Source organism: Ananas comosus, unplaced genomic scaffold (assembly GCF_001540865.1).
Source record: "Ananas comosus cultivar F153 unplaced genomic scaffold, ASM154086v1, whole genome shotgun sequence".
Lineage (NCBI taxonomy): Eukaryota > Viridiplantae > Streptophyta > Magnoliopsida > Poales > Bromeliaceae > Ananas > Ananas comosus.
The window spans coordinates 21,683-35,442 of record NW_017893324.1 but is presented as its reverse complement, the minus strand read 5'-3'; the positions used below and the strand labels follow the sequence as shown (position 1 = coordinate 35,442).

Below are 13,760 nucleotides of genomic sequence, written 5' to 3'. Positions count from 1 at the left end.
CTCTTCACATAAGTGAGCCAACAAAAGTGAATGATTTAAAAACCTTCTTTGTACCTCCTCAAGTTGAGAAAGTCAAAGAAAAAGAAAGAATAAAGAAAGGGATCCTTTTTTACAAGTCAAATGATTATAAACCCTCTGATCTTATCAAACTTGATAACTCTGATGAGGAAATATATGAAGATGTCATGCCAAAATACTTTCCGAAAAATCTCAAAGACATGATAAATAGATCGGGATTTTCTATAAGAAGGTCATGAGCCAATCGAAATTTTTTTCAGAAAATGTGGAATCCACCACAAAAAAGAGTCGTGCTTCCAAATGGCCGAACAGTACACACGAAAGGGCTAGGATATCATCAATCTGCCCATATGCCCAAGATAACTAACAATGATTCACATGTCATGCGACATACCTNATTTGCTGAAGCCTCTCAACAATCCTACAAAAGTTGTAGAAGAGTTCCAATCACTATTCCAACCCTCAGATTCCTAGTTTGCCGAAGTTCAATGTATTACATTCACCCCTCCTAGAAATAGGTTTCGTCCGCGAAACTAGAACTGAATCCTCGTCCAATATCATGTAAAAAGGATGGAAAATCCATTCCATTATTGTTCATGAATTCATGTCACTTTTTGCCATTGCAATAAAAAAAACTCTTCTTTCATCCATGGAATCCATGATTTTAATGGATGAAGTTCCATTTCGACTTTTTTTTTTTTTTTTTTAATAATTCGAGGATAAAATCCAACCCTTCTCATCTTGCTCATCTGCAGGGGTTTATTTCTTCCTTAATAGGCTTCATCGGTTATCTCTCCTGTACAACTTGTGCTTTACAAGATGATCACATATCAGTGATTAACTTGCATCATCCAGTAGTCATAACTCTCTCATATACCTTGTAGTTACTATATTCCTCAATTATAACTAGCTTGATAGTGAACTAGTTAGCTTTGATAGTAACCCTCCACTGACAAATTGGAATTGATTATGTTTATCAATCCACAAAAAAATGGATTCGTGATTAGCTAATCCGCATTGTATCCCAATACTTTAGTATCATCTTTCATCCTGTCACTAGGCGATAATCTCAATTCGCATAAATGGATGCTGCTCCACGTCAATATCTAAAGTCATATGGATTCCATTAATGTTATCTTTACAACTTTACTGTTTCCCCTTTACATTAATCATAAGTAGAGCATAACCAAATCATCACCAAGAGATTGTCTTCATGTATTCAAGCACGATTTCCATCCAATGCTATGCAAGCTCAAATTGGAGCTTTGCTTCTCCCAAATTCACTTGTGACATCACTATTTACTTCTATAATTAAATCAATTCAGATACACTTTCTTTGATACTGTTCTGAGAGTGTGAGGCTCAAAGTACTCATTGTTCCAAATCCAATTAAGGTAATAGAAAGGAATCAATTTATACTTCACCCATAAGTTTTCTATTGCTGTTACTCTACATATTTTTCCATAAGTAGGGAGGAAATCTCAACAAAACCTTTCGTTAACCCACCATTAGAGCATCATCATTTGCTTTCAAACTGTATGAGATTTATCCCAATATAACTATTAGTCAAGATATTAATTCCCAAAGACTAACCTCATGCAGTTTGTTCCCTGAAGCTTAGTTCCAATTATACATAACTAGGATCAGAAGAGAAAGAAATAAGTAGCTGGATAATCTCTTTCTCAATATTCCAAGATGCTTCGTTCCATTAGGAGAGATTCATCTCAATCCTTTTAATTCATCTTCTCAATCAATCATTATCTACCTTGTAGGATTCACAGAACAATCAACTGGATAAATCCTTCATAACCTTGTCTATCACAGAAGACTACAACTTCCCAAATTGCTACTTAATCCATAACATGCACCAATACGAAAAGCTGGTCAAAAGATTCACAGATCTCAATTAATCGTGTTTCCAATTGAAATCACGATATCCGACACATAGTTGAATAGCTCATCTAATCTTACCACAAGTGAAATTACTTCACCAACATGAAGCACTAGGCATAAAACATTCGCTATTCGTCAAGTTCACAATTTGTGACTTGATCAAAAATATCACAGCCACTTCTCAAAATGATTCGTCATTTCGAGGATTCTCACATTTATCTTATCGGCCAAATAAGCTCCAACCGTTCCATAATTACCTAATTTTAGGTAAAAATGATCATTCTTGCAATCAGCGAGGTTAAACCCTTCAAAATGCATTGCAAAAAGTTCAAAGTTCCAAGGCGAACCAATTTAGTTCGCACAACCCGTGGTACAAGTATCTCATAGATAAGCCAATACATTTGCTGGCATCTGCTAAGCCTTCTCAATAGGCAGGGCGTCAAAGAGATTATTCTATTCAATCAATCCTACATGCAATAAGGAGGGAATTGATACGAATCAACTCGGTAAACAGCCGATCAGAAATGCAACTAAAGCCATCATTATGATCATATCGAATCATAGGGACATTGCATAAAGTACTACCTGCAGTAGTTATCCCTGCCGTCGTATCTGACTCTTTGATTTCGTCGGCGTACCTTCACTGGGTACTTTTTGCAACAAAGTCGGTGCAGATACCTTAGTCAACATATCATTTCTTGGGCACTCAGAGCGAAAATGGCCCTCCTGAGCACATACAAAACACTTTCCTTTCCGCTGAGGACACTTTGGGGGAACATGCGGACCTCCACATATTACACATGGCCGAGGTAATCGTCTCCTCAATCTTCTTTGCTTAGAAAAAGAATCACGTTTCGAAGGTTGATTCTTCTTTAATTTTCTTGATGAGTCTCCGACATATAATTGATCGCCCTCAGTAGCCTCTTTGGCTCTTTCAGTGCATTCCACACCTTTTCTTACGGTCAAAGTACAATCTGAAACCTCGTGGAATTTCTTGAGATCAGCCGTCTGTTGAATCAACAGGTTCTCCAACCGTCTGATTCCTTCATCCTGTCGGCGCAAAGCATCGGCTTGAAGTAGCGTCACATTCGCTTGTCGCTCTACCACTCCAACTAGAGTAGCTAGCTGCTCTTTTAATTCCTGAACCTCGTTAGATTCAGAGGGTTCATGTCTTTCTCGCTCAGTTGCATCAGTTGCCGTAGGGTGCATCTTTGACATTGCAAGCTGCAACAAACAAAATAGGCACAGGTTAAAACAACCCATGCTATCGTAGCCCCACTCAAAATTGTAAAATTCTAATCATGCGAAAGTAATGAAATGACCGCCCACTATTTCCCAATATCACATTGTCGGCCGCCAACGTGATTTTGGAAGGACATAGAGGTTATTCATTTCAATCGAACTCCAACAATTTTGGAGTTATAAGTATGACCCAATCATAATACTTTCGCTCAATATAGTCGCAAAAGACCCCGTTTCTCACGCTCCTAATCCTGATCGTTCAACCGGCCTAAGATTTACTAGGTCCACTAAAACTCAACCCTAGGCTCTGATACCACTATAATCTGTCACGCCCGGGTACCAACGGAAGCATATCCGGTCGCGTGCACAGACCCGCCGTGTACATCCCGACTCAAGTATACACAAGGCGTCTACAACCAGATAGTAAAAGCATATAATTCTAACCAGGTAATCAGAGCAAGACTTTTAAGTTTAACTTATACAATCCAAACCTTAATACGGGAAATAAGAATAAAGTACAATTTACAAAACTTAATATACATCTCTGTACTAAACTACATAAACTGGTGGAGGTCATCTAGTACACGTCCAAAAGGCTCTAGCTAGCCGCAGACCCCTCGCCAAGAACCCTAGCCTTTCCCGCGGTGGAAGGCTCTGTAAAAACAACAATAAAGAGGGTGTGAGAACTATTAAACAATAGTTCCCAGTGGGTAATCCGCCGGGGGTGGCGAAGTACACCACTAGGTCAACTGTGGCATGAGTAAATAACAATGTATAAACAAGTAAATGCAGATAATGCAATAGGCAATTACATGCAACAGGTATGAAAATAAACTACTCATGCTATTGCTCAACAATAAATAAACATCAATAGATTGCAGGTATCAGTTATCATGATAGATTCTATCAATCAAATTACTTGACAATTTAACCAAACAAATACCTGATTGTATGCAAGGTAATTCCCTTTACTGAAATTACAGATGATATCATGTAATTACCTTTTGCATTAGCAAGAAAGAAACATAATGTCATTCATTGTGTTGCTAACCAATCATTATGTCAACTTCTAGGTTATTCATCACTAAGCTCACTTTAGATGTCAACTTTTTAGTATGTTCATCAATAAGTTCACTTAACCAAAGACATAAAGTAACTTTACTACTATGTCCAGCTAAGGTTGAAGTACTTGACATAACCCAATTTCCAACAAACTTACACAAGGTAAGTTCAAGCCGCGCCGTGCCTAATGGCCCCGTGGTAGTGTACACTCCCCACGGCATTCCACTTCGGCGCTCACTTCGTACATTTGCGAGCATCTGTCGCTAAGCTGTTCGGGAGTGCTGGCTTGGGGGCAGCGACCCCGCAAGCGTGTGCGAACGCGCACAATGGCATGCAAGCCGTAGTCCATAGTACCAATCTCACAACAGTATCATGTCCCTGACATGGTATCTCAACTCAAGCCACTCCGGAACGCGGGGCTTGGGGGGCGCGACCCCCGCAAGCAGGTACGAAAGAGCGTATTGGCATGCAAGCTATAGTCCAGGGTACAAATATCTCCACTCGACCCAAGGTCGGCACTGTAGTACCCAATCATAAGTCACTATCAACAACTTGTTGATATGATTCTACTAACAACTAATATAACTTGACAAGTTAAGGCTTTACATCACACTAGTGATTCTATCAGACTATACCTGGTCAATCATTCACAATCTCTCACTACTCCTTACACATAAGGAAAGTGGTTTACTAAGGTTCTATTCATAGACTCATGGCACATAACCTGAAGTTCAGTATAAACTTCTATTACTTGACGCACACAAATATGAAACAATCACCTCTACTTGACTATACAAGTATGTCATCATATTTAAATCTAGTTATCTACTAGATTATATTCATCTGTATGTCATTCAATTATGCCATCCTATAAACTTCTAGTTACTTACTAGAATATATACCACAATATGACTCTATCATGTGAATGCAGAAACTAACAGAGTAATATAAGCAAGGAATATAAACAATAAAATACTTTTCACATGACCTCCATGCCATTCATTCTACAATTAGGAATGCATATGCAAACACAAGCCTTTACCTGATCTTTCAGAGTTTAGCCATTATACTTGTTGCATAACATTGCATAACTCACTCCTAAGTACATCAGTCTCTTTGTTGTTCAACAGAACTAATTGGTCCATTCACGAATTTACCATTCTATCCTCGTGGATAACATCAAGCCAAATTGCATATGCAAGCTACTAGTATCATGAATTCATAGTACTTATCAGGTAACCATGTAGAATGGACAAGTCATGAATCTTTCATTACCATTTAAAAATACTATCGGTTCTGATATGATCTACATATCAGTGCATGTCTCAATGCCTTAAACTATACATATATTCACATAAGTATAAAATAACTTCAACTCAAATGTCAAAGAAGACAAAGAGGGAATTCATCCATTTCGGGAAAGCCAGACCCACCTATTAAGGGAAGCTCTCGATCAACCAAGTCCAACGTCTCTCAATCCCCTAGAACACGTTAAAATCAACTTTCAGTTGAACAATTAGGAACCTCACATATTAATGCATACTAGGTGTTAGTTCATACCTAGAACAAAGGAAATTGAGTGAGCTCAATAAGGAAGCTAGGTGTTCTCAAAACTTAGCTCAGACCTGCCCAAAGAAGTATTAAAATTAGCTCAAGTAAACACAAGATCTGCTGTGGACATAGCTCCAAAAACTGCGTCAACTATGAACAAAGCATCCAAAATCGGCTACTACTTCACCTTAAATCGTGGAGTAGCTTAGTTCCCTGTTTTGGATCCGATTAAACTCTAAGTTTAACCCTCTGAAAGCCTTCAAATACAGCCAAGAACCAATCAGTCCACAATCGCGATACGCTGCGAATAACATCACAAAACAGCCTTTACTTCATAAACATATATCCAATATAGGTTAAAATATGAGCTATTTAGTTTTCCAATTACAAATTCTACTTACCACCAATGAAAGTACCTTTCAATTCAGCTTACGGAGTCCCAAACTCAGCACTAAGCGACATTTACTGCTGCTGCGATCACTACATCCAAAATCAACACCTCGACCTCGTCAAACATGCTAAAACTTCTATAAGTGGACTAATTACCTGATTAAGTCACAAATCAGCTCCTCCCTGAGCTAAAGTGAAGACTCCACAGCACCCTAATCCTTCTCAAGATGATAAAATATTTGCCACAACCTGCTGCCAGCAAAGAGTCCAAAATCGGCTCCAACAACCACTACTAGCAACTACCATGAAACTAGAGAGAGAAAAGTTGCTTAGTCCATCATACCTTAATGCAAATCAGGTTCCAACTAAGTTGGGCAGCAAGAGAACCTTCACCTCCAACAGTTCACAACAAGAGAGCTCCTCCAAATCCCACCAAACCAGCTAGCGCAAGGAAATCACGTCGAAAAAGCCGAAACCACTACACCAAGCTCTCTTGAGCTCCAAACCCTAGAGAGAGAAAGAGGATAGCTAAAACCTGTTTTTTCCTGAGTTTCTAAGTGTAATACAACCTCAGGGTCGAGCTGGGAGGGATAAGGATGAGTAGGAGATGTAAAAAGACCAAAATGGCCTTGCTGCCACGCAGCTGCAGATTCTGCTGTTAGGGTACGGTACGATAGGGTTACCGATAACAATGAGAAGATGCATTCTAAAGTGCAACGCACTTCCTCGCTTCTCACATTCGATCACTCTTAAACTTATTCATAATTATCTTTAACCTTTAGAACCTGTGGGAAGGTTCCAATGGTCATCCCCTTACTAGAACTTCGCATTGCAAAATTCGAAGCATTGCATAGAGTAAGGCATTGTAATGCATTTTCATTTCCAGTTATCTGCTTGCTCAGTGATTTGTGAAGCCTCTCAACAATCCTACAAAAGTTGTAGAAGAGTTCATCAGAGTCACTATTCAACTCCTTCAGAATTCCTAGTTTGCCGAATGTTCAATGTATTACCCTAGCTAAGATTGGACCTAAGAGATTGCTGATCCGCACTCAATGGTGCAGGTCCAATAATTTACGAATCGAAAAATATATATCCTGGCTAGACTTAAATCAAGAAAGAGTAGCGAAGGAGTCTAAGTTGTAATATCGTTAGAAGATGATTGGAGAGACTTTCTTCGATTTTCTCAAATGATAATAATACTGCAGAGAAAGTCAGACAGCAATAGAAAAGAGCGATGAGATATATTCGTTAATAATCAACTTTATCGCAAATACTTTTGTTCATTATGGCTAAATGTTGTTATCACCAATGGATTAACAGTCATGCATGAATGTTATTGGGTGTTTGGGTGGCAATAATAAGGGCAAAAATGGCGCTAAAATTAAAATTGCGGTATTATTGGCCACAATGTACAGATTGATTATGATTATGCTATAGGAACTGCATCCTCCCATGTCAAATCACCGGTGATCATTGAAATAATCATCACCCTTGAAATCTACAATGCTAGTGGCCGTTTAATATTGGGGAACAGATGTGATAGGGTATATCAAGTCCAAATCTACCAGGGGGGATAAGTTTATTCTAGTGCTACAGATTCTTTTTCAGATGGGTGAAGCATTCACTAGGAAAGTAAAGCAGATGATGTTGTAAATCTTAGAGAAAATATTATATATTGATTTGGGTTCCAAGAGAATTATATCTTGATAATAAAACGTTAAGAGTTTTCAAAGTCATAGAGTTGCTAACACAAATTGATGCCGGATATTTACAATATATATGCAAGCATGGATTGGTGAAGCCATTATAGATCTTTGTAAAAATTTAAAGAAAATTTTTGTCAAAATCAAAAGATGGTTATTGCGATTATAGAGCTTTTGACTATGAAATTATAGAACCCACAATCAGAACACACTACTCTTTGGTGTTTGGCACTGAGGATAGTTTACAGGTTTTAGAAGATTGAATTGCTTCATTGCGAATTAAGCAGTTCAACGATTAAAAAACGTATAGTGATGAGTTTAATCAGTAATTGCCCAAAAAATTTGAATCTATCAAGCTGTTGATAGTTGTGGGTGTTGTGCGATATAATAAAACTAACCCCTGTGGTTCAATGTTGGGGAGTTGTTGTTGTCGTTTTAGATGCGTTAAACATGCGAAAGATATTCGATCAATATTGTTGTGGATTGTGTGTAGCCTGTTATATGTGTGGAATGCTATGAGCGGGTTGTGCGCTTATCGTTATTTGCTTTTTGGAAAGGTGAGGTGTTGATTTGTACAATGCAGTATTCAATGTGTCGTTTTTACAAGATGATTATGCATAAAAAAAGAAATATTTTGAAAATGTGTGAGGGTGTTGATGAGTATTATAGAAGAGATGTTGGGAAATTGAATTTGAGTTATTTTGATGGGCCAATTGTTTTATTCATGGTCACAAGAACTTATAAGAAGACAAGCACAAGCCCAAATCATTGGGCCGCATAATTATACACCCGAAATCCAGCCTATATACAATTTGGGTAGGTATTAAGCCGAAATTATCTCAGCCCTAAGTATATGGCAATATATATCTATCTAGGCCCAATCCGATTGGGATTAAAAAAAAAAAAAGAAGAAAAAAAAGAGTGGATGTAATGTTGTTTAGACAATATGGGTCACAATTGGATTCGGGATTAAATTGTGAATTTATCCCCAGCAGTTCAGAATGTAATTATGACCGCCAAAAATTGTCGTTTAATGAGATTTAATTGTAATTTGACCGCCATGTCGTTAAACTGAGCATCTGATGTAATATGACCGCCATGTCGTTAAACTGAGCATATAATCTAATTTGACCGCCATGTCGTTAAATTGAGCATCTGATGTAATATGACCGCCATGTCGTTAAACTGAGCATTTAATGTAATTTGACCGCCATGTCGTTAAACTGAGCATCTGATGTAATTCGACTGCCATGTCGTTAAACTGAGCATTCTAATATGATCGCTATATTTTTAAATTGAGCATTGAAAATTTAATTTAGTTTAACCATGTCTCTAAATATGGATTTGAGCCACTAGCATACGAAATATTAACTGTGGCAAATTAGGGATCTTTGTTTTGAGAAAATTCTTCGAGACCTATAAATAAAAGTCGGGATAGAGTACCTATCTAGAATTTATTTGGATGACAGAATGCTAACCCAATTAAGAGTTGGTTATGCGTGGTGATCGAGGCAAAATAAACAAAGCCATTCTCACAAGATAATCATTGTCACAATGCAACACAATATAAAAAAGATGAGGAGATCAAATACTCAAGCATAATCCAAAACATTCAAACTATTGAGACTACAAAATATTGTTTCTTATTAGTGACAAACAAAAATAACATTCGTGACAAACAAAAAATAACAAAGAGAAGAAAAGAAGAAATCAAATTTCAAATATTTGACGACGCTCCTCAAACAGCTCTATTAATCCTCGAAGACCAGTGGATTCTTTAGAATCATTACAATCTTCAATGACTGCAGCATATTCCTTTTCTGCATCAACGACATCCTTTTGTAGTTCTTCTTCAGTCGGTATTAGTTTCTTTAAGGAGTCATCAGCCACTTCAAGTCTAAGTGTCAATTCCGCTTCTGTACTTTTCAAATGCAATATACTCTCTTCTAGTTCTTTTATTTTCTCTCTGGTTTGTTGAAGCTCTAAAGAGACACTTTCAGTACCTTGAAGGAGAGAACTCTTTGTACTGATATGGGAAGCAAGTTTTCTTTTTCTTAGTGCCAGATTCTCATCAGCATTCATGAGTCGAACAACTGAAATAAAATTTGGACTTGATTCTACTTCTTCAATGGCCTCTGCATGGTCAAATATAGGTTTTATACGCCTTTCCAATTCAGATATATCAATTCCAAGTGAAGATAAACATTGGCAATATTTTGATACTTCGTCTCGAGCTGATCTAAATTTGCGACGATTAAATGTCTTCATAGTATCCATTATGCGATCGATCAAAAATGACTGGGCTACAATAGGTATCTCGCTTCGGGAATCTCCTGCACCACTATCCAAGTGAATACCGACATTCTCGTCAAGTGGTACATCCTATAAAAAAGAGAAAATAATAAAAAATATGAAAGAAAATGAGAAGAAGAAATGTTTGAATATATAAAATCTCACCATATCATTATTTTCAAGAGCTTCAGGGTGGTGAAGGTGTAGGCTCGTAGTTCACTTCGTCGCCGTAAGGCGATAAAGCATCTTCTGGATCATTATTTGATTTTGACTCTACCGGAAAACCTGCGCACAAAAAAAAGAGACAATAAAAATATATAAAAGGGATGCTTTCATAGGGCATACTGCTTTTTATGAAACTTTGACAAGAAAAAATGGGGCCTTACTAGTTGTTTTTAAATCGGTCTCCAAACGAGCTCTCTTATGCGCCTCTATAGTCGAAAAATCAACGACTCGTTCTCTTTTACCCAGTGAAGGCGATTCTGTTATAGCTTCATTTTTGCTTTCCTCTACTATACTGTCATTATCTTCTTTGGCACCCTCATCCTAAACAATGGAGTTGTGGTGTAAAAGAAATAGTAAATGCGCTTAATGTATGACTACGGGAGCGATATGAAATAAAACTTGGGACAATTTTGATAAATACATATATACCTCATGATGAGTCGGGCAAGCTTCCCTGAAAGATGACACTCCAATATCTGCAACATCTATGAGTGGATCCTGTGAGAAAAAAGACTATATGCTGATATTCGGAGCAAAATTGAAGATACATGCTGCAGGGACTATTTTGTAAAACAAAAAAATAAGGAGTATTATGTAAAACGGGTTATAACATTGCCGTTGTAATCCTAACTTATGTATTGTTACAGCCATGAATTCCTTGAGAACAATTTTAGACCAAAAAGAAAGACCGAGAATATAGATTTGCATCAAAAAATCAAAGGAAAATGAAGCTGCAGGGACTGAAATGAAACTGCAGGGACTGCTTTGTAAATACAGGGACCAAAATGTAAATGGGCCATAACATTTTCGTTATAGCTCCGATTTATAAAATTTTTGCGGCTACAGATTTCTAACGAAAAATTACACATTATTATCCATATCTTACCTCCTTCTTTAGTTGAGAATCAAATGCTTAATTTAAGACTAATAGAAGGCATATGGATTTAACCAAAAAAAAAAAAAAAATAAAATTACCTTTGGCGGCGAAGGTGTGGAACCAATTCATCATCATATAGAGACACGTCATCCTCAATAGACCCACTCCTTCCGATTTGTGATTCTATCGGTTAAAAATATATATATATATATATACATATGTATATATATATATATACATATATATACATATATACACATATCTATACTATATATAAAAACACGTATATTCAAATTTGGGTCTGTCGACAGACCCATATTTCGGCGGAAAAATTAGCGCCCATTTTCCTCATTCCGTACAAAAAAAATTTTAAATATAAGAATAAAAATAGAAACCCTAATGCATACGCATGTTCTCTATAACCGATTACTTATATTTTTCTATTTTATTTTAAAATATCTTTTTTAGGTATTATCTATTTAATTTTAAAAGTAAGTTTTTTATAACAAATTACGGGTGTGAAAATCCTATAAAAGATATTTTTCAATTTATTTTTAAAATATCTTTTTTAAAATATTTTTGGTATGAAAATCCTATAAAAGATAACGGATTTTATTTTTTCTTTTTTATATTAATTTTCGAATTTCAAAATATCTTTTCTTTTTAAGATAACATATTTTATTTTTCTATTTAATTTCAAAATATATTTTTTTTTACATTAATTTCTGCTCAAATGTAATATATAAATTTAAAAAATATTTATAAATTTTTGAATAAATATGATTTACAAATATTTATTGATTTAAATAAATTAAAATAATTGTTACGTGCAGTTGCACGTACACTCAACTAGTATATATATACATATACATATATACACATATATATATATATGTATATATATATATATATGTATATATGTATATATATACATATATATACATATATACATATATATACATATATACATATATATATATATACATATATATACATATATACATATGTATATATATATTTATATATGTATATATATATATATATATATAAAGGATAAATGTGGCGTACATCATGTGCAGATAATTATAAATAGAATATGAATGAAAAGAGTCACCTATTATTGAAGACACAGTAAGGGGAAGCTTTCCATGAGCTACTTTAGTTGAAGCATCCAATGGTAGATTTTTTGGGCTTCTTAAAGATGGTTCCACATTGCATATCTATGTAAAAATATAAATACATATATATAGTTAATACATGGAAAGAAAGGATGCTAGAATGAACCAACAAAATTCGAATCATACGGATTCTACGTCGCACCTTTGTCCTCGTTGTAGAATCTTGCCAATGCATTTCACCTCCGGTAGGCGAATCTATAATGCGCACTTCCTACAAATACCATAAAACAAAAGAAGTTCAGCACACAAAAAATAAAAAGTAGAGAGAAGATAATTGAAATTGTTAATGAGCATACCTTAGATTTCTCATCTTCGTGAATTGGAAAACTGAGGCCGAGAACTTCAAATTGAGGAGAGTCATCGGAAGGACCAGCTTGGATATGATCATATTCTGGAAATAAATCAAGTTGCTTTCCCTCTGGTTCTAGAGAGTTTAGTACTCTTTCATTTATAACATCTGAAGAATCAATCTCCCTTCAAAAGTTGAATTTTTCTCTAAAATGATAACACCTTTTTTCTTCTTCTTGCGGGGATCATCTGCATTTAGTAAATAGCCCACTCCATGCTTGAAGCTCGAATGCACGCTATTAGACCACCAACGCGCATAATGTAAAGTCGGTTTGCCAATCCGGTCTTTCTTTGGTATAAAATAGTTAGTAGAAGTCCCATATCGCAGAAAATGATTCCAACACCCAGCAAGTGTCCCAAGATGGTTGGCTAATTTAGGAACATTGATACTTTCAGGAAAAGATTGATCGAAGCCGAATTGTCGAGCAAAACGATGAGGATTATATGGCTGTGTGTGCAGTTTGTTCCCCAAACGAAGTGGAAGCACACTCTGTCTGATAGAAATTATATATTCATTGACCTCTTTTGGATATTTACACTCTCCTGTAGTCAATTTTGCATCATAAAGCCAACCATCATTAACAAAAGAATAAGAATATGGCAGGGGACGCCACACAAAATGGGCGCTCGATCTGAGATGAATTCGTGCTCGCTTAGCATTAAAAGGAGAAGCCGCCGCATCCATAAAAAATATCATTTGAGGAGGGCTTTGTAAGCCGGCGATGTTTTTGATATTATCGCTGATCACCTTTCTAGAATAAGTCTGTTCAAAATGAAGACCAATCCACGCATATAGAAAACTAACAGGGAATTGAGGCCCAGGATGCGCAGGACCTTGCAGACCCTTCGTGGTGGTCACTCATGAAATACGTAGGCGGCACGTGAATGGCAGGCAAAGAATAGGCCTCGCAAGCGGCTAAGGCAACACTTCTCAACCGTAAAGCGCTAGCTTTAGGAAGGCCATAATAAATTGTCTGCTGG

The 13,760-nt window shown here is 36.3% G+C and overlaps 1 long non-coding RNA gene across 4 annotated transcripts; it reads right to left on the bottom strand.

Annotated features, from left to right (window-relative positions):
• Positions 1–3,768: 3,768 nt before the first annotated feature.
• LOC109705585 lies at positions 3,769–6,786 on the bottom strand. 4 transcript variants are annotated; one of them, XR_002214800.1, is made up of 7 exons: positions 6,500–6,786; positions 6,313–6,408; positions 6,168–6,246; positions 5,954–6,067; positions 5,776–5,840; positions 5,649–5,696; positions 3,769–3,807 (listed from the first exon to the last, which is right to left on the bottom strand). It is a non-coding gene; the product is annotated as an uncharacterized LOC109705585 (long non-coding RNA). The 4 variants fall into 4 exon arrangements; XR_002214799.1 differs by having other exon boundaries at positions 6,168–6,237; XR_002214797.1 differs by having other exon boundaries at positions 6,168–6,408.
• Between the last annotated feature and the right edge of the window lie 6,974 nt (positions 6,787–13,760).